The sequence below is a fragment of the Schistocerca piceifrons genome, chromosome 6 (assembly GCF_021461385.2).
Source record: "Schistocerca piceifrons isolate TAMUIC-IGC-003096 chromosome 6, iqSchPice1.1, whole genome shotgun sequence".
In the NCBI taxonomy this organism is placed as follows: Eukaryota; Metazoa; Arthropoda; class Insecta; order Orthoptera; family Acrididae; genus Schistocerca; species Schistocerca piceifrons.
Genome location: NC_060143.1, coordinates 248,019,779 through 248,043,733, shown reverse-complemented (window position 1 = coordinate 248,043,733; position 23,955 = coordinate 248,019,779). Strand labels below are relative to the sequence as shown.

Here is a 23,955-nt window from a genome sequence, read left to right as displayed (position 1 = left end):
GTGGCGGCGCTCGGTCTGCAATTACTGATAGTGGCGACACGCGGGTCCGACGTATACTAACGGACCGCGACCGATTTAAAGGCTACCACCTAGCAAGTGTGGTGTCTGGCGGTGACACCACAAGAAGGAAGTGCTTCTCTGGGCGGTATCACTAACCTGGTGTCTTGCTGCTTCGGTAAGTCCCTCGTAGCACAGAAGTAGGCCTCAGTCGCCAGCTTCCTTGTAGGTGGTGATCCTGCTGTTTGGAGTGTTTAGGGATGCCAGTTGTTGATTCTCAACAACGTTTGTACTATACATCTTTTAAAACAGAAATTGCTTTGCCACACACGCGTCACAGAATCAACATTTGCAATATGGCGGCTCTGGACTACGCCATCATATTCCACCCTTTACACACATTAATCCTGTTTTCTGGCTTTACGTAATGATAGACCCTGCCCACGACACGTGGCGTTCTTATAACTAATAACATCACTTTATATCTTGTTTAACATCTGAAATATGCACTCGTGACCGTTCTTTTAGAGCCGCCCTGGTTACTCGGCCGTGCGTTTAGAGGGGATCCTAGCGACTAACTCGCCCTGTCTTCCCGAAGGACAAGAGAAACCACCCCACCTTTCTCCCTCAGCCAATAAGGACACTTCTCTCGTTCCCTACATGTATATCCAAACTTTCAGCCAATGGGCGTTCAGATCGCTGTTGCTAGGCGTATCTGAAGTCACGTTGGCGGACATTGTGACGGAAGTTTGTCTAGGAACACTGTCTCAGATTGTAATATCCTACTATCAAATAGTCGGACCTTGTCCCTACTAAGGTTTCACAACATTGCCTCCTATGATTTCATCACTAATGCTCTTGCTGACGCTTAATTGTCTAATGTACATGTAGCCTGGCTGCTACTGAGCATTCCCGATCGCATAAATGTGCGTAATACTTGGCTTAAACACGTGAATGGAATGCATATATGCATTAAAAACTGATATGGGCGAAAACATTCCAGTAAATATGGGTCCGCAAACGAGAGGTTGACGAGGTAATAGTTAATTTGTGGATAGGAGCTGCCACTGACTATTGTGGTATTCCAAATCTAAACTTTATGGATAAGTCGCCATCTTAATAGGCTAGTATTTCTCCCATGCTCTACCTTAACGAAAAATACAACAATGGTTGAGCACATTATAGTTGCACCAAATGTCGTCTTCGAAATCTGATGAATTTCCGCACCCGTCTCTGTAGTGAGTTACGAATTTTTTCAAACATCCTTAGGTCATCAAGTAAATCTTGACAAGAGTAAAATTTGCTGCTCCAGTTCTTCAACCGTATCAACTGTAGTGCTTACACAACACTTTTGAGATGACTCCTGACAGAAAAATTGGATGCCAAGGTATAAGCCTTGTTGACCTATCCATCCACGACTGTATGTGCTATTAGATTCCGCCTTACATCATCAGTGAAATGTTCTGATGCTCCATCATGCGCCTACCACATTCCCCAGCCATTGACGACCATAGGTGAGGTTTGAGCCCTGTTATGTAGGGGCTAAACACGTTAGCACTAACTAAGACGATATTTCATACTGAAGTCAGTGGCAGCTAGCGATCATACATTCGAAATTATCTCGCAGATAGCTGTTTTGCGAAGCATTGTCCAGTGAAACGTTTTTGACTCTGTTATCATATAATTATACCTTGCTATTAACCATGGCATACCCTGTGTTCGATCTGAAGATTCTCCCGTGAGGATACAAAATTCCTTGTTTTCGTTCACTCACACATGTTCTGCTAATCTGATACCATCATCCGTCAGTTTCGATTTATTTTAATGTCGACGAAGATGTAAATGTTAATATCGAATAACTTGGAATTGTGCACTTCATATGACTGAAGTCAAGAAATAAATATAGAGCTTTCTGCAAGTGTCCAAACAGAAATTTAAACTCAACAAGTTTTAAATAGGAGAGGGGGATTTCTTTACCTCTCCGTTCACAGAGCAGTTGGTTTCATAGTTAAACAAAATCATAGCAGAAACGGTGACTTTCTGCCAGACAGCGTGTCACCCACTCTTCAGACACAACCCAACCATCCGGATAGTCCTCGGTGACACGTAATATTTCCGTTTTCTGAAAGTGAAACGCATATGTGGTCAAAATTCTCGTTACTGATATAAGCGATAACCACAGTTTCCTGTGAAATGCTGTGAATACTGCGCTCTGGAATCTTACTGAACGACGCTTTCAAAAATTTCAAAGAGTGTAGTCCAGCAAACATTGTCAAAAGCTTTCTCTAAGTCTGTTAGGTTATAGATGCAGATCTGCGTTTCTTTCTTCTAGGAAAAGACGCAGAGTCAGTATTGCCTTGCATATTTCTATGTTTCTTCAGAAGCGAAACAGATCTCTTCATCAGGTTGTCCGCTCTTTTGTAAATGATTAGTTACAAGATTTTGCAATAGTGACATATTAAACTGATGGCTCGATAGTATTCTCGTCTGTCAGCGACTGCCTTCTTTGGGACTGGAATTATTACTGTCGTCTTAAAAGTCTGCATGTCTCTTCTCTCATATACACTACGTGATCAAAAGTATCCGGACACTTGCCTGAAAATGACTTACAAGTTCGTGGCGCCCTCCATCGGTAATACTGGAATTCAGTATGGTGTTGGTCCACCCTTGCCTTGATGACAGCTTCAACTCTCCCAGGCATACGTTCAATCAGGTCCTGGAAGGTTTCTTGGGGAATGGCAGCCCATTCTTCACGGAGGGCTGCACTAAGGAGAGGTATTGATGTCGGTCGGTGCGGCCTGGCACGAAGTCGGCGTTCCGAAACATGACAAAGGTGTTCTATAGGATTTAGGTGAGGACTCTGTGCAGGCCAGTCCATTACAGGGACGTTTTTGTCGTGTAACCGCTCCGTCAGAGGCCTTGCATTTTGAACAGGTGCTCGATTGTGTTGAAAGATGCAATCGCCGTCCCCGAATTTCTGTTCAACAGTGGGAGGCTAGAAGGTGCTTCAAATATCAATGTAGGCCTGTGCTGCGAAAGTACCACGCAAAACAACAAGGGGTTCAAGCCCCCTTCATGAAAAACACCACCATACTGTAACACCACCGCCTTCGAATTTTACTGTTGGCACTACACACGCTGGCAGATGACGTTCACCGGGCATTCGCCATACCAACATCCTGTCATTCGATCGCCACGTTGTGTACCGTGATTCGTCATTCCATTGAAAGTTTTTCCACTGTTCAGTCGTCCAATGTTTAGGCTCCTTACACCAAGCGAGGCGTTGTTTCGTATTTACCGGTGTAATGTATGGCTTATGCGCATCCGCTCGACCATGAAATCCAAGTTTTATAACCTCGTGCCTAACTGTCATAGTACTTGCAGTGGATCCTGCGCAGTTTCGAATTCCTGGGTGATGGTCTGGATAGATGTCTGACTATTACACATTACGACCCTCTTCAACTGTCGGCGGTCTCTGTCAGCCAGTAGACGAGGTCGGCCTGTACGCTTTTGTGCTGTACATGTCCGTTCACGTTTCCACTTCACCATCACTTCGGAAACAGTGGACCTAGCGATTTGTAGGAGTGTGGAAGTGTCGCGTACAGACATATGACACAAGTGACACCTGACCACGTTCGAAGTCCGTGAGTTCCGCGGAGTGCCCCATTCTGCTCTCTGAGGTCGCTGACAACGAGTGTCTGGCAGTAGGTGGCAGCACAATGCACCTAATATGAAAAACGTACGTTTTGGGGTTGTCTGGATACTTTTGATCACGTAGTGTATCTTGCTCTCGAGGTGGAAAAGTTCTGTCATGGATAACTATTCCAGCGATAGGAAAAATATCCATGGGAATGTCATGTAATCTAAAGCCCTTGTTTCTGTTTTGATCTCTCTGTGTCCCATCAGACTCTTCTCGCAGTACCAAGTCTCCCGTCTTATCTTCACGTTCTTCCTCTGCTGTTTCTAAAATATTGCCCTCATGTTAGTTACCCTTACAGAGACGCTCTATAAACTCCTTCAACTTCAACTTCTTCATTCTTTGCCTAGTAATATTTTGACATCTGATCTCTTGATATTCTTTCAGCTTTTTTTTTTTTCCTCAATGGCGTCTTTAGTTTTCCTGTACGTGACATATTTTTTCCTTAGTAATGCATCTTACTACAGCTCTTCATGTATCTTCTACACATTCCTGCTTTGTCATTAAGTACTTTCTGTCATCTCATCTTTTAGGTATCTCTGTTTCCTGGCAGCTCCTTGTATTCTGTATTTTTTTTTTTTTTATTTTCTCGCCCATCAGTCAGACTCACGATCTCTTGTATTTCTTGTAAGATTTGTCTCTGAACACACGTGATGCTTTGCGGCCTTCAATATCTTATCTCTCAAAGCTATCTGTTTGTTTCCCACAGGGTTCATATACAGATTTTCTACATAAATGTTCTGGACTGACTGCTCCCCCCTAGTATTGCAACACGACGTACTTCATGCTGGTATCTCCAGTAAATGCGTTTCTTTTGAATTCCTCAGCTGTATCTGTACTTAACAAAATACTTTGTTTCAAGTAACAGGTAAGCTTTGTTGGAATATGTGCAATGCCTTCTAATTTTTCCAACAGCAGTTTTTATTCTTCCTTTGTGCCAATTATTTTTGCCAAATACGCCAGCTGGCATTTTTTGTCTTCGATCTCTTTCATTTCCAGTTTCATCTTGCGTAGAAAGAACAAATAAACTGCAAAATCATGAATTATATCCAGGTCAATAAAGTATTAGTGATGTTTTTTTTACCTATTGTAGTATCACTGACTGCTCATTTGCTAGTATAGCCATTTTAAGATCAACTATTTCCACTTTATATGGTATAGCCAAAGGGCTTTTTTATTTCCTCGAAAAGGTTTACAGCTCTCCTTGGCCGAACTTATCCAGTACACCTCTTGTTGTGACACTGGCATCCTGTTGTAGGAGAAGCGATAGTCGCAAATTAAGTCCCACAATGTTATTTCCACGTCTACATTGTCTACATTATTTATCACAAAATGTAACGGTTTGTTCTGTAACAGCAGAAAATACACGTGACTCACTTTTGACACTTCTGGTATAACTTAGACATTAAGGCAGCCTACACTTGCCGCCATAAACCCAACTATCGTTTATCTTTGTACAAATTGATGCATTGTATAATGGACCCTCAAGTTAAGTGCAAAAATTTTATTTCAAATTCCAACATATCGTCAGTAATAAGAGCTGCAGTCACCAAGTGAATGACTTACTGTATTTCTACGAATCTCAGGAGTAGTAATGTTTTCGAACAAGATACCACACGTCTCTGTGCCATGCACAAATTTTCAAATTCTGGCCTGTAGACGAAAATTCTGTCTTTGCATCAAATGTCAAATATTACTTCAAAGAAACCAAATATAGTCCGTATTATTTGTCAGTCTTCATGAAGATTAGTGCCGTTACAATATAAACAGGCTTGGCTCGCTTTACTACTACTACTGGTGTAACTTATAGGTTAAGTTATACCTGAAGTCAAAACCCGAGTGTGGTTCAAAGTACCAAAAGTAGAAATGCATTTAAATGAAACGAATGATTGTATATGTTATTTGTTAAATTCCATAAAGATTTGTTCTACAATATGTAAAACACATGTGACATACTTTATTAGCACTACTAACGTAATTCACAGATTAAGGTGCACGTGGCACTCAAAGCCCGACTGTGTTTGGATATTTGTACCCATTGATGCAAGGCACAATGAGCCCTGAAATTAAGCGCCGCTACGTTATTTCTACGTCTCATATAGGGAAGAAATGGGTTGTGAGATATTTTCGACTACCCTCTTTCAGCTACTTTTCGTGTAGATACGAAACGGTGTATCTGATGCTTTCAACAACCCATTTTTTAGTATTTATATAAATGAGGGTTTCTATGCTTTCAGCTACCTATTTTTGCCTAGTTTGGCATAGGTAAGAAACGAGGCTTACTATACGATCAACTCCCTGCTTTCAACTATTATTCCGAAATGAGGGTTGTTATGCTTTCAAATATCCACTTTTATCTAATTTTCAGCGCTCTTGTCAACAAGTAGATGTAAGTTATCATACATAGGAGCCTTCATTAGGATATTTAGCGGGGTACAAATAAATTCAAACGGCCTGAATGACTACGAGACCCCTAAGTGCAAGTGTAGACACTTAAAGTGACACGGGGTTCGAGTCCCGGTCGGGGCACACATTTTCAACTGTCCCCGTTGATGTATACCAACGCCTGTCGACAGCTTAGGGTCTTTATTTAATTATCATTTCATTCTAGAGAACTGCATGGTCACCGAAGGTATCTGTTATTTCGGATATGCCCGATAGAACAGATACCATCTCCATACATAGTTACGGCTAACCAGCCATTGACCTTCTTCTTCTGTGCGGATGCACACGCATTGCCTGAACTCTTACGGGACTCTGTCAGATTGTCTGCCTCGAGTAACGAGTGTAATGGGTAGGGGCACTACGAATGTAGTGTGTGGACATTAAGTTGGGAATGTGTGTCTCACTGGGAGCGTGCAAGGGATAAATCCCTGCAGTCGTACTATCCTCTGTGTCCTCGGTGGCTCAGATGGCTAGAGCGTCTGCCACGTAAGCAGGAGATCCCGGGTTCGAGTCCCGGTTGGGGCACACATTTTCAATTGTGCCCGTTGATGTATATCAACGGCTGTCCGCAGCTTAGGGTCTTCATTTAATTATCATTTCATCCTAAAGGTAGTTGAAACTAGGTAGTTGAAAGCGCAGCAAACCTCATCTCTGAAAAGTTGTGGAAAATGGGCAGTTGAAATCATCACATGCCGCGTTTCGTAAACATATGAAAAGTAGCCAAAAGTTGGTACTTGAATGAACTGCATTTCTTGCCTATATGAGACACGAAAATGACGCTGCGGCAGTTTATTTGAGGGTCTATTGTACCTTTCTCCAAGTGAGTAAAAACATCGAACCGCAGTCAGGTTTTGGCGACAAATGTTCCTTAACAAGTAAGTTTGGGGACATACCGACAAGCTATTTCATTTCCTTATAGCGATATACTGAACTGTGACTGGGAGACCAGAATGTGTGTGCGTGTGTGTGTGTGTTTGTGTTCGTGCATGAGTCAACTCCCATCTCTTCCCCTATTTTCTACGCCACCACCTGCCGTACATGTGGACGAGCGTGTGATGTCATGAGAACGGTACTAAGGACAGTACGGTACTAAGCTTATGAAACGCTTATAAACCATAGGCCGGATAAAGGAAATCATTCGTGCATTTAAGGGAGGCAAAAATGTAATTGTGATGTTAATAGGATTACTAATTCCTATACCAATCAGAATTAAATTTTCGTCTGTTGTACTTACGTGAAAATTTTCTTTATCTAATTATACAGTTTTTCAGTCTCTTCAACCTGTGCTGAAGCAGCTGGGTTGTAAATTTCTACTACTTGACGGCTGCGGACTTCGTGTCTATTTTGACTGTGACAATGCGTTCATTATGAATTATCTCGAAGAAAACGTTCTGTTGACACACAGTCAACATGGATTTACAAAGCATCGTTCTTGTGAAACACAACTACCTCTTTATTCGCATGAAGTTTTGAATGCTATTGACAAGGGGTCTTAGATTGATTCCGTGTTTCTGGATTTCCGGAAGGCTTTTGACACTGCGGGTTATGGAATATCGTCTCAGTAATATGACTGATTTTTGTGATTTCCTGTCAGAGATATCACAGTTCGTAGTAATTGATATAAAGTCATCGAGTAAAACAGAAGTGATTTGTGGCGTTCCCGAAGGTATAGTCCCTTTGCTGTTCCTTATCAATATAAACGATTTGGCAGAAAATCTGAGCAGCCGTCTTCGGTTCTTTGTGGATGATTCTGTCGTTTATCGACTAATAAAGTCATCAAAAGATCAGAAAAAATTGAAAAACGATATAGAAAAGATATCTGAATGGTGCTAATATTGGCAGTTGACCCTAAATAATGAACAGTGTGAGGGCATCCACATGAGTGCTAAAAGGAATCCGTTAAACTTCGGTTACACGATAAATCAGTCAAATCTAAAGGCTGTAATTGAAGTAAATGTCTAGGAATTACAATTACGAACAACTTCAATTGGAAGGAACACATGGAAAATGTTGAGAGGAAGGCTAACCAAAGACTGTGTTTTATTGGCAGGACACTTGGAAAATGTAACGGACCTACTAAGGAGACTGCCTACACTACGCTTGTCCGTCCTCTTTTAGAATACTGCTGCGCGGTGTGGGATCCTTACCCGATAGGATTCATGGAGTACATCGAAAAAGTTCAAACAAGGACAGCACTTTTTGTATTATCGTAAAATATGGGAGAGAGTGTCACTGAAATGATACGGGATTTGGGCTGGACATCATTAAAACAAAGTCGTTTTTCTTTGCGACGGAATCTTCTTACGAAATTGCAGTCACCAACTTTCTCCTCCGAATGCGTAAATATTTTGTTGACACCGAGTTAAATAGGAGGAAACGATCACCACGATAAAATAAGGGAAATCGGAGCTCGTACGGAAAGATATTGGTATGCGTTCTTTCCGGTTGCTATACGAGATTGGAATAATGGAGAATTATGAAGGAGGTTCGATGAACCCTCTTCCTGGCACTTAAATGTGATTTCAAGAGTATCCATGCAAATGTAGATTATGCTATTCATAGTAACTTATCCGCATTTCTATTTTCTTATTGATTATTTGGTTTACTCCTGCATTATCCTGATTTCATTTTATGTTAATAGCCCTGTGTATACCTGAGCAGAAATTATCTTCTTCCTGTCCCTGGGCTTCACTATTTGCCATTTTATCTAGTATCTGTTTTTATCTTACCTACCGAATTAAGGGAACTCCGCTCTGTAGAATGCGAAAAATTTTTCCACCAGATTGCGACATTGTGCTTGGAAATCTCCTCCATTACATACGATTGGGGGACTATTTTACCCCTGGGATATTTTACGAAAATATTCATTAAACAAAGTGGCATGTCCTCATGAGGAAAAACAATGGCTGTAGTTTTCCTTGTCTTCAGCTCTTCGCAATACTAGCAAAGCAAGACCACATTGGATAATGTTATGCGGCAAGGTCAACCACCGAAACTGGTTTCCCTGTAACTATTCAAAAGACTACTGCTCCTCTTTGGGACCCATAGACTAGTCTGATCTCTCCACAGATTGCCCTCCGTAGTGGTTGGATCTACGGTGCGGCCATCTCTATCACTGACGCAAGCGAGTCGCCGCAGGACGACAATGTCCATGATTCATCGGGGCAACGTTTACTAATTGCAGTAAAATAAGGGGAAACCCGCAGATGATGGAATAACATCATCGAAACATTTGTGAATGAAGAGAAAAATAAATTGTGTATCGTTCAAGGAGAAACCCAGAACATATTTATTATTCAGACAAAATTGACATAAACAGTGAGCAATATTGATGAAAAATCAATTCAAGATAAATGAAGTATGTCATATTTCATGCGAAGGTGTGAAACTGGAAAACAACTCTAATCTATCGATATAGGAATGATCCCAAGACATAATGGAGAGATCTTCAAATTCTGTAGTTAATTGAGTAAGGAACTAGCCACTTTTCTATAATTATCTCACAGTACATAGAAGGAACACCGCATTGTGTTACGTAACTAGGTTACGGTGAAGGTCTTTCCAGTGTGTAAGAAGGATTGTACCAGAGATGTAATGAACTATAGACATAACTCACTCATGCCAATTTCATGTAGTATTACGCCACACTTAATTCAGTCACTTAGCAAGACTTTTCCGAAGACCGAACAAGTGGATAGTGACTTGGTTTCCGTAAGCACAGATCCTGTGGAACCTAACTTGCTTTCGTTCTTCTTCACACCCAGAAAGCAAGTGATAACGGAGCTCAGGTTGATGGCATGCTTCTTCACTGACAGGAAAGTACCAAAACTGCTAAGCACCGTCGCCCAATAAGTAGCACTCGTAAATAGGGAACATTTGAACAGATGTGCGGTTGTCTATTTGATGATTCCTAGCAAACAAATCTCAGCATGACCTTCGAATCTAAGGTACCATCTGCTCCACTTCTACGTAATGTGACTGGCCCTTTGCTTCTTACGATGTACGTACTGAGTGACCTAGGAGAAGATCCCGTTTACACCGTGAGTGCGTCATGATACCGAAGCAAGAATGATTGTACACTGAGGTCATATAATTTTATTCAGTGCGTAATAACATGCACCAAGAAATCAAATCCAATTTTGTTTTTCTTAAGCATAACGGTAAACTTTTGTTAACTAAATTCGAATACTTTTGAAAAGATTGATGTAGTCATACTTACGGTTGTTAATGTTGCCGCTGAAATTTTTCGCTGGAGCGTTTGAAAAATGTGCTAAATGTTGGAGGTGAACCGGTAGGCATTAATTACCACGACATAAACACCTCGAAATGCATCTCGCAACTAAATTTTGGCGCATATCTTGAGGGAACTCATCATGCGTACTACCGACAGAGTGTAAAACGTCTGCAGCATTATGAGGGTGTTCGCAGGCGATGATGTTCAGCAACGGGATGTGTCATCGTCAGGAACCAGTTACGAAACGCACTGAGACTCGCAGGTGAACAGCACATAGCTCAATGATTGGCACCTAAATTTAAACATAAATAAGAGTTATATAAAACACTTAAACATGGAAAACGTTCCAATATCGATTGATAGCACGATCTGATAACGGAACAGGCACAATCTTCTAGTTCTTAGCAAACAGAACACAGCACGCTTTTCTGAATGGAGAGGAATATTTAGCAGTAAAAGTAGCTTCGAATGCGTCCAAGGATGTGTTGTATCACCATAACTTTTCGCAACAAAGATATAAACGACCTAGTGGATAACATCGGAGGTATCAAAAGGGTTTTCTTACGGGTGTCAGAGGTCGCACCGCTAGAAAATTGTACCAAAATACAGTAAGTAGTACAGAGGATCGACTCCAGGTGTAGGGATTAGCAGCAGACCCTCTAGATAAACAAATGTAACCTATTACTTATACATAGACAGAGAGATCTATTATTGCGTGCTTACACGACTGCAGAGTAACCGCTGGAAGCAGTCATTCTGTTAAATGTCTCGGAGTATGCATGCGGAGCTATTGAAAGTGGCACGACCACATGAAAATAATCACGGTCAGGGAGATGCAAAACTGAGATAAATTGGATGAATCCTCAATAAGTGAAGTCCACTTACAAAAATGCTAGTTAACAAAACACAAAATTGTTGTTGGACAATCACGACTTAAACAGGACAGGAGCAAAGTGGCTCTGGTACATAGAGTAACCTCTGACCGCCCACTATAAGGTGCCTTGTGGAATATAGATGTACGTGTATCTATGCGTATCTGCTCAAAATGCCTTTGTGAGGGAGGCAGAAGTTTGATTTACAGACGGCGGCGATCTCTAACAGAATCTTCATTTTTATTCAATTATGCTTCATTGTCTGGGGCCTTCCCAAGTTGCACTAACGGAAGAGAGAAAAAATTAATACAACAGCTGGGCGAATGGTTACAGATTTGGTTAGTGAGCGTGAGTGTGTCATGGAAATGCTCAACATCTACTGAGTGTAATTTCAGGGCATACGAAAGGTAAAAAAAGTCTTTCTTCCTGCGTACCAGCGGCGAATAAATTAAGAAGGACAAAAAATTTGACTATTACACTATATACACCATTTAGTGGTTTTCGAAGTACAGATGTAAACGCACTAGTACTGCTTTAAAAGGTGAAACTGTACTTTAGTATGCCTAGCCAGAGAGCAACGTAACACTACCGTCTGCAAACACACCTACAACTCAATGTTAATTTATCTTACTGTTACAGATACATCTAGACTGGAAGGAGTCTACTGGGGCACACTTGCATGTGGCACCTGAATATGACAATGATATTAATGTAAATTAAAAATGAAACTAGTATATGATATGCAATGTATGTCTCTGATAGACTGTGCACCACCGCAGAGCCAAATATACCTCTTCTGGTCTGAGACTTGGAGTAAGAGAGTTATAGGTAAGCTGTCTGTGAGCGAAAGACGACGGCGTAGGCAATTTCTGTGGTGTGCTCTGTGAAGCCACCAAGTGTTCAATTAATGCAGGAATTACGAGAACATGGAAGCAGAAGTCTTCATACAAGCAAGGTAAAGATGTCAAAGAATTATGATTTTCGTTTCACCAGCGCGTTAGTGTAGATGAGACGGCTGATAATTTGTAAATGCTGAGTAACCCCAGAATGTACGTAAACTAATTGATAAAAAGGCTACTTAGATATTTCACTTTTGTAATGTTTCTAAGATTAGTTAACAGAGCAATATGTAACTTTATGCTCTGCATTTATGCTGGTTTAGTGAGGTTAGATAATACTTGCTGTAGAAATCTCATTGTTCGTGAATCAATTAGTAACTTCAATTGGCAGATGTTTTTGAAAAGACAAACTTAAACAAACTTAACTTACAATACAATTTCACTAAAAAAAACACTGTTAGAAATTCACCAAGATCAGTACCGCTTCCCAGTTCACGTCATATGTTTTTCAAAGAAGTTTAAGTTTTCTTAAATGTTTTCATTTATCATCCAAAAGAATTTCATGTACATTCCAAAGTATAACTGTCAGCATTGCACTCCACTGAGCCTGTAACTAGCATATTTTAATTTTTTTATTGAGAGACCAGGATATATCATGCTCTACCGTTGCTGCTTTAGAGGTAAATTATTCATTATGTGCTCAGGGACCAAAGTTATCAATTTGAAGCAGGAGCAGAGGATTCAGTATATTCCACGCACAGCAGAATAAATTTACTTAGTATCCAAAAGATTTTATTTAATAAAAGCACGTCACAAGATGATTATTCTCTAATCAACTCTGAAGTGCATGGCAGAGAGTTAATACAACCTTTTCAGACTATTTCTCGACAGTTCCACTCTCGGACAGCACGTGCGAAAAATGAACACCTGAGCCTTTCTCTGTGAAGTAATTTTCCTCTTCTTTTACTACAGTGATGGTTTTTCCACATGAAGGTATGAGTGTACAAAGTATTTTCGCATTCGGAGAACATAATTAGTGACTAAAATTTCATGAAAATATTCCGACACAATGAAAAGCGCCTCCTTCTCATGATTTCACCCCAACTGACGCACATATCCATGACATTTACAGCCCTGTTTCGCCATGATATGAAACGAGCTCCCCTTCTCTGAAATTCTTCGATGTCCTCCGTCAGTCCTATCTGATAAGAAACACACATCGCGCAGCAATACTCCGTAAGACGGAGGACAAATGTAATTTTGCATACTCTTTATTGATGTTACGCTATCGTCACAAGTGCTGTAATGTAAGTTAACATCTAATGTTACTTAAAAGAGAAATTTATACTATTTAATAATTTTCTGTAGTAATTATTTAATTAGTTTCTCTATTGATGCGAACTTAGGATTCGGGTCTGCGTTAACGTATTTCAGTATGAGTACAGATAACGTCGATCAGTCACTTATGAAATATCTGCTTAATTTCTGCAACTACTTCCACGCTGTAAAGGCACATCTTCAGATCAGGTGTGCCGGACTTACGTATTAATGTTTGCAAAATATTGCTACAAGTTGTTCCTTCATGAGAAGAATACAAGAAACCAAGTGTGTTAGTTGCAGGACAACTTGTATCGAAAAAGGAATTTGCTTACTAGCTACGGCAGCATGGACGGTACTGTGTTAATTCAAACCTGACAGCTTACAGTCTCATTGTTTATCGGGCACAAAATTAAGTACTGTTCACTATAATCGGAGAGTGTGACCATAAAAAATTCAGCATGCAGTCTGTGGGCTGTACAAATAATGTATACTACAAAAATCTCCGTTGCAAGGTACAACATTTTTCGCTTGAGGAGATTATTTGATTTTTGTGTCAATAATATTGTAGTTGTGTGATGAAATTCATCGATTTAGACTGGTGCAGGAAGGTTCAAAAATAGCCTTACAGTAATTACAGGCACAGAAATTATCCACAGTACCCAAAATACTACGCAACAATACCAAAAGTCAGGTGTGTCCAAATTTATTTGCAATTCATATTCAATCTTTTATACATGGGACAAACTATTAGAAGCGCCAGAGCAAGACTGATAGAGCACATGAACACATCCCATATTAACAACCTCAACGAGTACAGTTTTGCAATGTACACTACTGGCCATTAAAAGTGTTACACCAAGAAGAAATGCAGATGATTAACGGGTATTCATTGGACAAATATACTATACTAGAAATGACATGTGATCACATTTTCACGCAATTTGGGTGCATAGATCCTGAGAAATCAGTACCCAGAACAACCGCCTCTGGCCGTAATAACGGCCTTGATACGCCTGGGCATTGAGTCAAACAGAGCTTGGACGGGGTGTAAAAGTACAGCTGCGCATGGATCGAATGAAGGGTAGTGCCACGGGTCGTAATACATCTAAAATGTAACGTCAATGCGAACAAGAGGTGACCGAGAGGTGTAACCAATGGCACCCCATACCATCACGCCGGGTAATACGCCAGTATGGCGATGACGAATACACGCTTCCAATGTGCGTTTACCGCAATGTCGCCAAACACGGATGCGACCATTAAAAAAAAAAAAATAAAAAAAAATTGTTCACATGGCTCTGAGAACTATGGGACTTCTGAGGTCATCAGTTCCCTAGAACTTAGAACTACTTAAACCTAACTAACCTAAGGACATCACACACAGCCATGCCCGAGGCAGGACTCGAACCTGCGACCATAGCAGTCACGCGAATCTAGACCGAAGCACCTAGAACCGCACGGGCACACCGGCTGGCGATGCGACCATCATGATGCTGTAAACAGAACCTGGATTGATCCGAAAAAATGACGTTTTGCCATTCGTGAACCCAGATGCTCCTCCTGTTTGTGATGCAGCGTCAAGGGTAACTGCAGCCATGGTCTCCGTGCTGATAGTCCACGCTGCTGCAAACGTCGTCGAACTGTTCGTACAGATGGTTGTTATCTTGCAAACCTCACCATCTGTTGACTCAGGGATCGAGACATGGCTGCACAATCCGTTACAGCCATGCAGATAAGACGCCTTGTAGGGGAGCAGCCTACTCACGCCTTATAAAATTCTCATCAGTCTTTCCATTGTGTGCCAGTCAGTCTGCTGTAACGAGCCCTGACGTCATAAATGTTGCGCAATACTTTAAAAATCAAGTAAATAACCTGAAACGTTTCTAGCATGTCAGGAGTAATACCAAATCAATATGTGTTGAATATCAGTTCAATAACTTTAACCATTTTCGAAATTTGGACGTTTTTCTGTAAAAATCATTGGCGCAACAGAAAAGAGCTTGAAACTTAAAAATTTTTATTTGATTCCTTTTTCGTAATAATTTAGTAGAAACAGTATTTTGAATCTCACAAATTAAAATTTTAGTTGAAATTCATAATTTTCTGGTTTTTTCTTAAAAATTAACGAAGCAAGATAGATTAAGTAGGCGAATAAATAAGGCTAGGATGTTTACATTTAAGTAAAAGGGAGATCCGCTATAATTATAAAGATGTGAGAAGTTTCAATTGGATAACTATAAAACTATAGCGATAGCGTATCTCCAAAGGGCAAGTTCAGAGCTCGTCTACTGTGTGTAGTGTAATTAAATTAATTCTCGAGCCCAAAATATTTGACTTAGCCACATTAGACTTTTTTTGTGATTACTTACCTGTGTGCTGAATGCACATTTAAATTGAGAGCTTCATTGGCCATCAGCAAAGGAAGCAATGATTTATTTGATAACCTAAAGTGGTGCATTACTAGCCCAGCAGCTAGTCGGGAGAGCCGATTTGATCAGGCGTTCCCTTAGCCGTCCGCACCGCAGCTTTATATATAAGAACGCTGCGCGAGGAAGTAAGGCCCCAGTTCTCTACAGATGCTGATTAGCTCACCACCTGTGCCGGGAGTCGCGTCGCGTCGGTATCATTGCTATAAACAGCCTCGGATGCCGTAATAAGTTACTCGGGATACGCGTAACCATGAAGTCATTTTCGAATGAAGTGTTAATTCTGGGATGACTTTAATGATCTATCTTCACTTTGCGTATGTCGTATTTTCACGTGCCGCCGCGGGACAGACATTCTACCATTATTTAGCGTGGCGTTTGATGAACATTATCATCAAATTATGGTGAGCATTCATTTAAACATTTAATTTGAACAGTTATAGTTGTATCAGTGCATTAGACTCTGAACTACTCTATTAGTAGGATTGTGTGGATTCTTTTGAACATTTTTACAGAATCGTTTTTGATTATGAATCCCAGACAATCTCGTAATTCCTCAGAGCTATAAGCTGTAGCTATAAATGTATTTCTCAGATGAAGTGGGCACTAGGAATTCTAATTACAGGCTTCACGTTTTGCTAATCACTTCCTGGTTGCCAATATTGTAGTTAGAGAGCCAGTGTTGAGAATGGCAAAAGACAGCATAAATAATAGGAACATATATATAACAATTAATTCCACCCACCACCCCACATATGTTTAATCGGCCGGGAAATGCATCTTTTCTACATTACAAACCAAACAATATATATAAATAAACAATTAAATTCCACCGGCCACCCCACATAAGGTGTATCAGCCGGGAAAGAAACTGAATAAAAGCGAAAGTGAATTATAAATATTCGGATTCGGGAGTGAAATTCGACATGCAACTGAGTATAGAACAGTGATAGTATTACGTGTGTATGTGGACGACGCTATTAGATTAACAACGCATCTGGATTGACGGAGCTGGCACTGAGTCTAGCGGTGCTGCTGGCATCACGAGAAGCCAGTTTCGCCTCACCGCAGTCGTCCACCGGAGCAACCGGAGCCGCACCTGCAGTTGCGGGCCACGCAAACACACAGCAGGCGTCGAAGTGCCGTCTGCAGTTCAACGCGCCGCGTTGCATCAGTAATCCTGGTACGCCGCGCCAGCAACGTCATACGTCGTGCAGAAGGAACTAAGTAAAGTGAAAAGTTGTTAAAAAATTTTACTAACCTGCACTAAAAGACTGTCAGAGATGGAACTGCCAGAAGAAACTGAGGTTAAACTTAAATCAGAACCTAGGAACTGTAAATCCAGACAACGGTTCAAGTGTAAATATGCATGAAAATAGTAATGTTAAAGTGAAATATGAAGTATTGTCTCCTGACAGTAGTGTGAAAAGTGGCAATGATTTAATAATAGAGACCCCTGTAGTAAAGCAGAAATCAGAAATAGTTAATTTATTGGATGATAGTTCATCTGATGAGTTAAAAACGAAACAGCCATCTGAGGTGGTAGAGTTTAAACAGGAGAAGTTAGATATGACTGATCAATCAGAAGTTTCATTTAGTTTTGATGATTCTGGTGTTGGAGCTAGTTTTTCATCGCCTGAGTGTGATAAGAAACCAGCTAGTGAGCAACCCAAAGATACTGGGGCTATTGATTTAAATGTTATATTACAAGCAATAGCTATCAGTAATGCTGAATTAAAGTCTGAAATAACTGAGGTCCAAAGCGGTAATAGAAAAATGTCAGCCAGTAATGCTAGAATGAATGATGAATTAAAATCTGATATAATTGAGGTAAATAACAGAATTGTGGCAAGCCAAACTAATTTTAATAAACGGTTTGAGGCAATGGACAATGAATTAGAATCGAATAAAGCTGAATTAGAAACTTCCTTCAAGACTGGCTGCAATAAGTTGAAAGAGGATCTCGACAGTTTGAATTATAAAATTGATTACAACCATGAGGATATTAAGAGAATGGTTGCTCAGCAGTTATCTGAGATGTATAAAACAGTAAAATCCGAAGTTGCTGAGGTTCGCAAAGACTTCCAAATGGAAGATGCAAAGCTGGAGCACAAGTTAATAGAAAAGATCGAGACGGAATCTGAACTGTGCTCAAATTGGTTTAAAGATGTTAATATAAAAGTAAACATATGTCAAGCTGAAGTAGATGCAATCAAAACTGATACTACTCATATTGTGCAAAGAGTAGATAATGTTGAAATGAGAATAGAAAATATTAGTACTAACATTGCTAACATTGAGAGTAAAGTAGCTTCAGTAACTTCTGGTAATGGTAATATACAACAAATTGTAGCTGCAAACGCCACTTTTATCGGGTGTCGGCAGTTCTTGCGGTTCGATCCAGATAAAAATATCCACCCGCTAGATTTCTGGAACGATTTTGAAGATGTGATTCCACCAACTTGGTCTGAACGAGAGAAAATCTCATTTATTAGAAGCCATTTAGCAGGTGACGCCATGCGTTGGTCAGCTGATGTTATGTTGAAGAGTAAAACACTAGCGGAATTTAAAACAGCCTTCATTAGTGAGTATTGGTCTAGCAATAAGCAAAATGAAGTGTTGAGAGAATTTTGGAGTGGAAAACGACTCAATGCAGGCAAGGAATCTATTAAAGAGTTTGCTAGGTCATGGATCTCACGTTTATCACATTTGGCCGAAAAGCTGAAACCTGAAATGATAATACTAGGTCTTCAAGCGACACTGCCATGGTATTGGCAAACTAGAATTATATCTGCCCCTAGAGACAATCTGAATCGTTTCATTGAATATTTGAACGTGTAGAGCGTGTTGCTGCCAATGAGGAGCAAGCACGTAATAACAGAAATGCTAATAACACTAGTAGTAATTTTAAGAACGAGCAGAATGGCAATGTAAACATCAGAACAGTAGGTGTTCGCCATCCTAGGAATTGGAGAAATAATTATCAGAATCAACAATGGCATCGAAATGATAGTAATATTCTTCCGAACAAAATTATGCAGGTAAACAACAGAGCGGAAAGCAATGCTGTGCCAGTTAACTATAATGGAAATAAAGGAAACAATTGTAGGCCGAGGCAGGAAAACTAGTTCCCGTCTATGAGGACACTGGCGCTCACCAGGCGGATACTTTTCCTAAGCCAGTAGTTACAGTAATTGGTAAGACAGATCAGAATAGACTGAACATGTGGATGAGGGGTCGGTAGCATCTACGAATGCAGCAGAAATATTAGATCACTCACAGTATTTGATAGATACCGTGTTAGAGACGCTTTCTAAGTGGGAAGAGAAAGAGAATGCCCAGCAGTGTAACGGTAGGGAAGAGCTACAAAATACTGAACTGTCAGGTGAAGAAGCAGAAGAAATTCATGCTTAAATTTACGATGAGGATGATGTGCTCGTATCTAAAGTGCCTGTGCAGGATGTTGATACTGTACTAATAGATTTAGGACAGGAGGTAAGTGAGAATGTAGAGGACAGCCTGTTGGGGGTCGATGAACCCAATAGCTGTGACCAGTTGTCACTTGAGAAGGAACCCGACGATAATAGTGAAAGTGGTTTAGCTGTAACTAGTGTTATGCCCGGTCTGGAGGCGCAGAATCGCCCAGACTACAGTAATTTGGGTCATGTTCAGCAAACTAAGTGTAATGAAGTCGTGCGGTGTTTCGATTTCAAATTAACAGACCGACTGGAAAAGGCAGCTGAAAATGTAATTCAGGAAACCCCTACACACTTTGACCTAAATGTAATGAAGACAGATGTCGATCACTTTAGTTGAAGACAAATCCACAAGGAACTATTGGATGAGTTTGAGGAACCACCTGTACAACCTAAAATAAGCCACCCTATAGTAATAGTGATGGGTATCAATGTACGTTGTCTCTTAGACAGTGGAAGTGAGGTGAGTGCAATATCTCAGTCCTTCTTTGATGCATTACCTGATAAAGCCAAGCTTACAGTAATGAGGGTATCAGGACTAAGAATAATTGGTGCTACTGGCAAGGTGTCAAAAACGATAAAGCAAGAAGCTTTGCTGCTCTTTAACATTAATGGTAATTTAATTGATCATCCATGCTTAAATGTAAATAATCTCAGTATTGAGGTTTTAATTGGCATGGATTTCTTGTCGAATTATCAGAGTGTTGTTGACTTTGAAAGAAGCGAGTTAAAAATGGTCTTGCCGATAACCGGAGTAATTACAGTACCTTTTAATGACAAACATGTAGTAACTAATGTTGAAACTTTGGAGCTGCCTATACGAGTTCTGAAAAATAGGAGCTATTGGGACGAAGGTGTTAATCTTAGTAAAAGTAAGCTAAACACAGAAGAAGAAGAAGCAATTATTTTGGACAAAATAGATGCTAAATTGCAGGATATCGATAAAATTTCAGCTAATCAGAAGGAAGAACTGAGACAGGTTTTAAAAAGGCATCATATGGTATTTTCAAATCGACCTGGCGTGGTCAAAGGTTATGAATGTCAATTAAAGGTGAAACCTGGCCAAGTGTTTTTCAGGAAGCCATACCAAATACATGTAGCTAGGAAGGATGCGCTTCGAAAGGCGATACAGAGAATGCTAGAGTGGGGTGTGATTGAAAAAGCGGTCAGTGAGTACAATAACCCTCTTGTTGTTGTACCAAAAAGAGACGGGAGTGTCAGATTGGTCTTGGACGCTCGTTGGTTGAATGAAATAGTGGTTAGGGATAGTGATAGACCGCAGAACATGGACGAGTTATTGCAAAAGTTCCGGGGAGTAAAATTCTTAACTTCTATGGAAATCACGTGTGGATATCGGAATTTGCCACTGGTGGAAAGTTCAAGGAAGTATACGGCTTCTTGTACGAAGGAGTTGGTTACCAATACCGTGTGGTACCTTTCGGACTTAATATCTCTGTTTGTGCCTTCGTACGTGTGATGTACCATGTTTTAGGACCAGCCTTTATTAATAAAATAACAGTGTACGTAGATGATCTGTTAATAGCAACTCCTACCTGGAAAAAACACATAGTTTTATTAGACGAAGTATTAGAGGCTATTGAGAGAGGTGGCATGAAACTAAAGATTGAAAAGACAGAGTGCGTTAAAGAGGAAATAGGTTTCTTGGGATATACGATAAGTGGAAAAGGTATTCTGCCTGACCCAGACAAGCCAGCAGTCATTGAAAAATTTGAGGCTCGCAGAAACAAGAAGCAGTTGAGATCGATGTTCGGTCTTTTCGGCTTCTATAGGCGTTTTGTTAGTCCTCAGGCTTTTAATGGGCCCTGTCTTCACCTCCTGCTGAAAAAGAATACCCCTTGGGTTTGGACAGCAGAATGTCAACAGGCGTTCGAGATGCTTAAACAATCTTTAATTAATAGTCCTATTTTGCATCATCCTGATTTTGAAAAACCATTCTGTATGTCTGTTGATGCTAGTGGCTATGGTATAGCTGTAGAGGTATTCCAAGTAGAAATAGAGAACGCACAAGAAGTGCACAAGACTATAGCTTTCACAAGTCGATCTTTACAGGCAGCAGAGAGAAATTATGGCATCTCAGAACTGGAAGCATTGGCAATTGTATTTGGGGTACAGAAGTTTGAGCAGTATCTATTGGGTCACAAGATAATTGTTTACAGTGACCATAAGGCGTTGACCTTTTTAAAGACCTGTAAGATGAGGAATGCTCGTTTAGTAAGATGGTCATTGTATCTCCAGCAGTTTGACCTTGAGGTTAGATATTTTCAAGAGAAAGGCGATCTGGTAGCTGATGGGTTATCTAGAAGTGCGGAGCTCTGTGATGACGCGGGAATTACAGCAACAGACCTAAGTGAAGTACGAATGTTTGCGTTGCACGAAGTAAAGGAAGAAAGTGCATTAAAGAGAGTGATTAAGAACTTGAGACGTGAGCAGAATGCAGATGAACAGCTGAAATTAGTGAAGAGCTATTTAGGAAATGCGAACTATCCTAAGGTTTCGCAATACTATTGTCTGCATAGAGGTAATGTGTTCAGGAGGAAAAAGGTAGGTGTTTCTGAGTGGAAGCTGTGCTTTCCCTCACAACATTTAGACTTACTAATCGACTATGTACACCTGAGGTATGGGCACTACGGTGCAAAGAATTGCATTGCAAAATTAAAAGAGAAAGTTGTGTTTGACAACATGTACCGCCGTGTTGCCAAGCGTCTAGCATCTTGTGTAGTGTGCCAGAAAGTCCGTGCTGCTAACACCAGAATACAAGGGGATATGCATTCAGTAGAGCCAACTGAAACGCTAGAATTACTGGCTTGTGATTTGTTTGGCCCTCTTCCTGCTTCTAGAGGTGGGTGCACCCATGTTTTTGTTGTTGTAGATGGGTTTAGTAAATATGTTAAGCTATACCCAATTAAAAGAGCAAATGCAAAAACGTTGGTAGAAAAGTTGGAAAAAGATATCTTCGTGAACGTTGGCGTTCCGAAGAATTTGCTGACAGACAATGGGCCTCAATTTACTTCTGATAAATTTAAAGAATGTCTGGATAAGGCCGGAGTGAAACATCTGAAAATATCTGCGTATGGAAATATGAGTGAACGTATTATGAGATAATTGAATAGGCTTTGCAGGACTTATTGTGCTCGGAAACACTCAAGTTAGGCAGAGCACATGAAGTATTTTGAGAATGTAATTAACAACTTAAGGCATGATGCAACTGGTTTTACGTCTTGCGAATTGATGTTTGGCCAAGAACCGCACAATGTGATTGCAGATATGGTAGAATTTCCTATTCTAACGCAAATATCCACAGCCGAGAAGAAGTTAATGGCTAGGGCAAATATAAGAAAAAGAGCATTGGAAAGGAAGAAGCGTCATGACGCAAAAGCTGTACCCACCAGTTTTGAAATAGGTCAGTTAGTCCTTGTCAAAACCAAGGAAAAATCAAAGAAAATAAATGCAGAAACAAAGAAATTCATGTTCGTATACCAAGGACCTTTTTGGATCATAGGAAAACCACATGCCAATGCATATAAGCTAGAGTACCCTAAAAGTAAAAAGCTATTAGGTCTCAGGAACGTGATCGACCTAAAGAAATTTATAGGTAGTGAATGAATTCTGTAGGGAGGAGGTTGTTCTGTAACCTCTACACAGTGTGGCAGCTGTGCAGTCCCAGCTGTGTGAGATCGTCTTTCCCATTTCAGGTCTCACTCATTCTTCATCTTTCCTATCTACAAAAATTTCGACCCCTTCTTTCCAATACGAAAATTTTAATAAACTAATGAATTCTGTAGGGAGGAGGTTGTTCTGTAACCTCTACACAGTGTGGCAGCTGTGCAGTCACAGCTGTGTGAGATCTTCTTTCCCATTTCAGATCTCACTCATTCTTCATCTTTCCTATCCACCAAAGTTCCCACTCCTTCTTTGCAAAACAAAAATTTTCCGTCATGGCTATTAAGCCATGAGTTCTGTAACCATTCTATCCACCGATTAGTGAAAAAAAAACCTAATGTGACAAACCTAACAGTGCCATAAACAACAGAGAAGTATGATGTAATTAAGATACACATGTATTTGAGTAACAAGTATGTAGAGAACCCTGGTAATATTATAAGTAATAAGTTGTTGTTTTATTGGAAATGGTCCACCAACAGTAATTTAAAAAGATATACAAATTCGTGTACAAGCAGGATCCGAAGTGGCAGTGAAACCTATTGTATGCTGTAGAGCTAACTAATTAATAGTAAAAGAGATTGCTTAGTGCTATGAAAAATATGCAGATAAGTTGTAAAAATGAACTCACCTTGTGTAGCAAGGAATGGCAGTGTAATAGAATTGAGTTGTGTTCGTGGTTGAGACGTGAAGGACACGCCCCTGACGTATTTATAAGGTTGGAGCTGGCCGTTATTTGGTGTAGTGTGTGACAGGACACACCTACACGTATTGAGGTTATGAGTTGGAGGCGTGAATGCGACCGTAGGTACCCTTATGTTAGATGAGACAGAGCAGCTCATGGTGTCCTATAGGTTTAAGGAATTTAGCATTACGCTCGTCCATAATTACCTAATGCACTTTAGTGGTAGGTCTAGAGAGGCTACCTGAGGTTTCAGCGTCCGGTCGAGTGGAAATGGATTGCCACG

The 23,955-nt window shown here is 40.4% G+C and overlaps 1 non-coding gene across 1 annotated transcript; it reads left to right on the top strand.

The window, feature by feature from the left end:
• The first annotated feature begins 6,590 nt into the window (after positions 1–6,590).
• Trnat-cgu lies at positions 6,591–6,664 on the top strand. The gene has a single exon. It is a non-coding gene; the product is annotated as a tRNA-Thr (tRNA).
• The last annotated feature ends 17,291 nt before the right edge of the window (positions 6,665–23,955 follow it).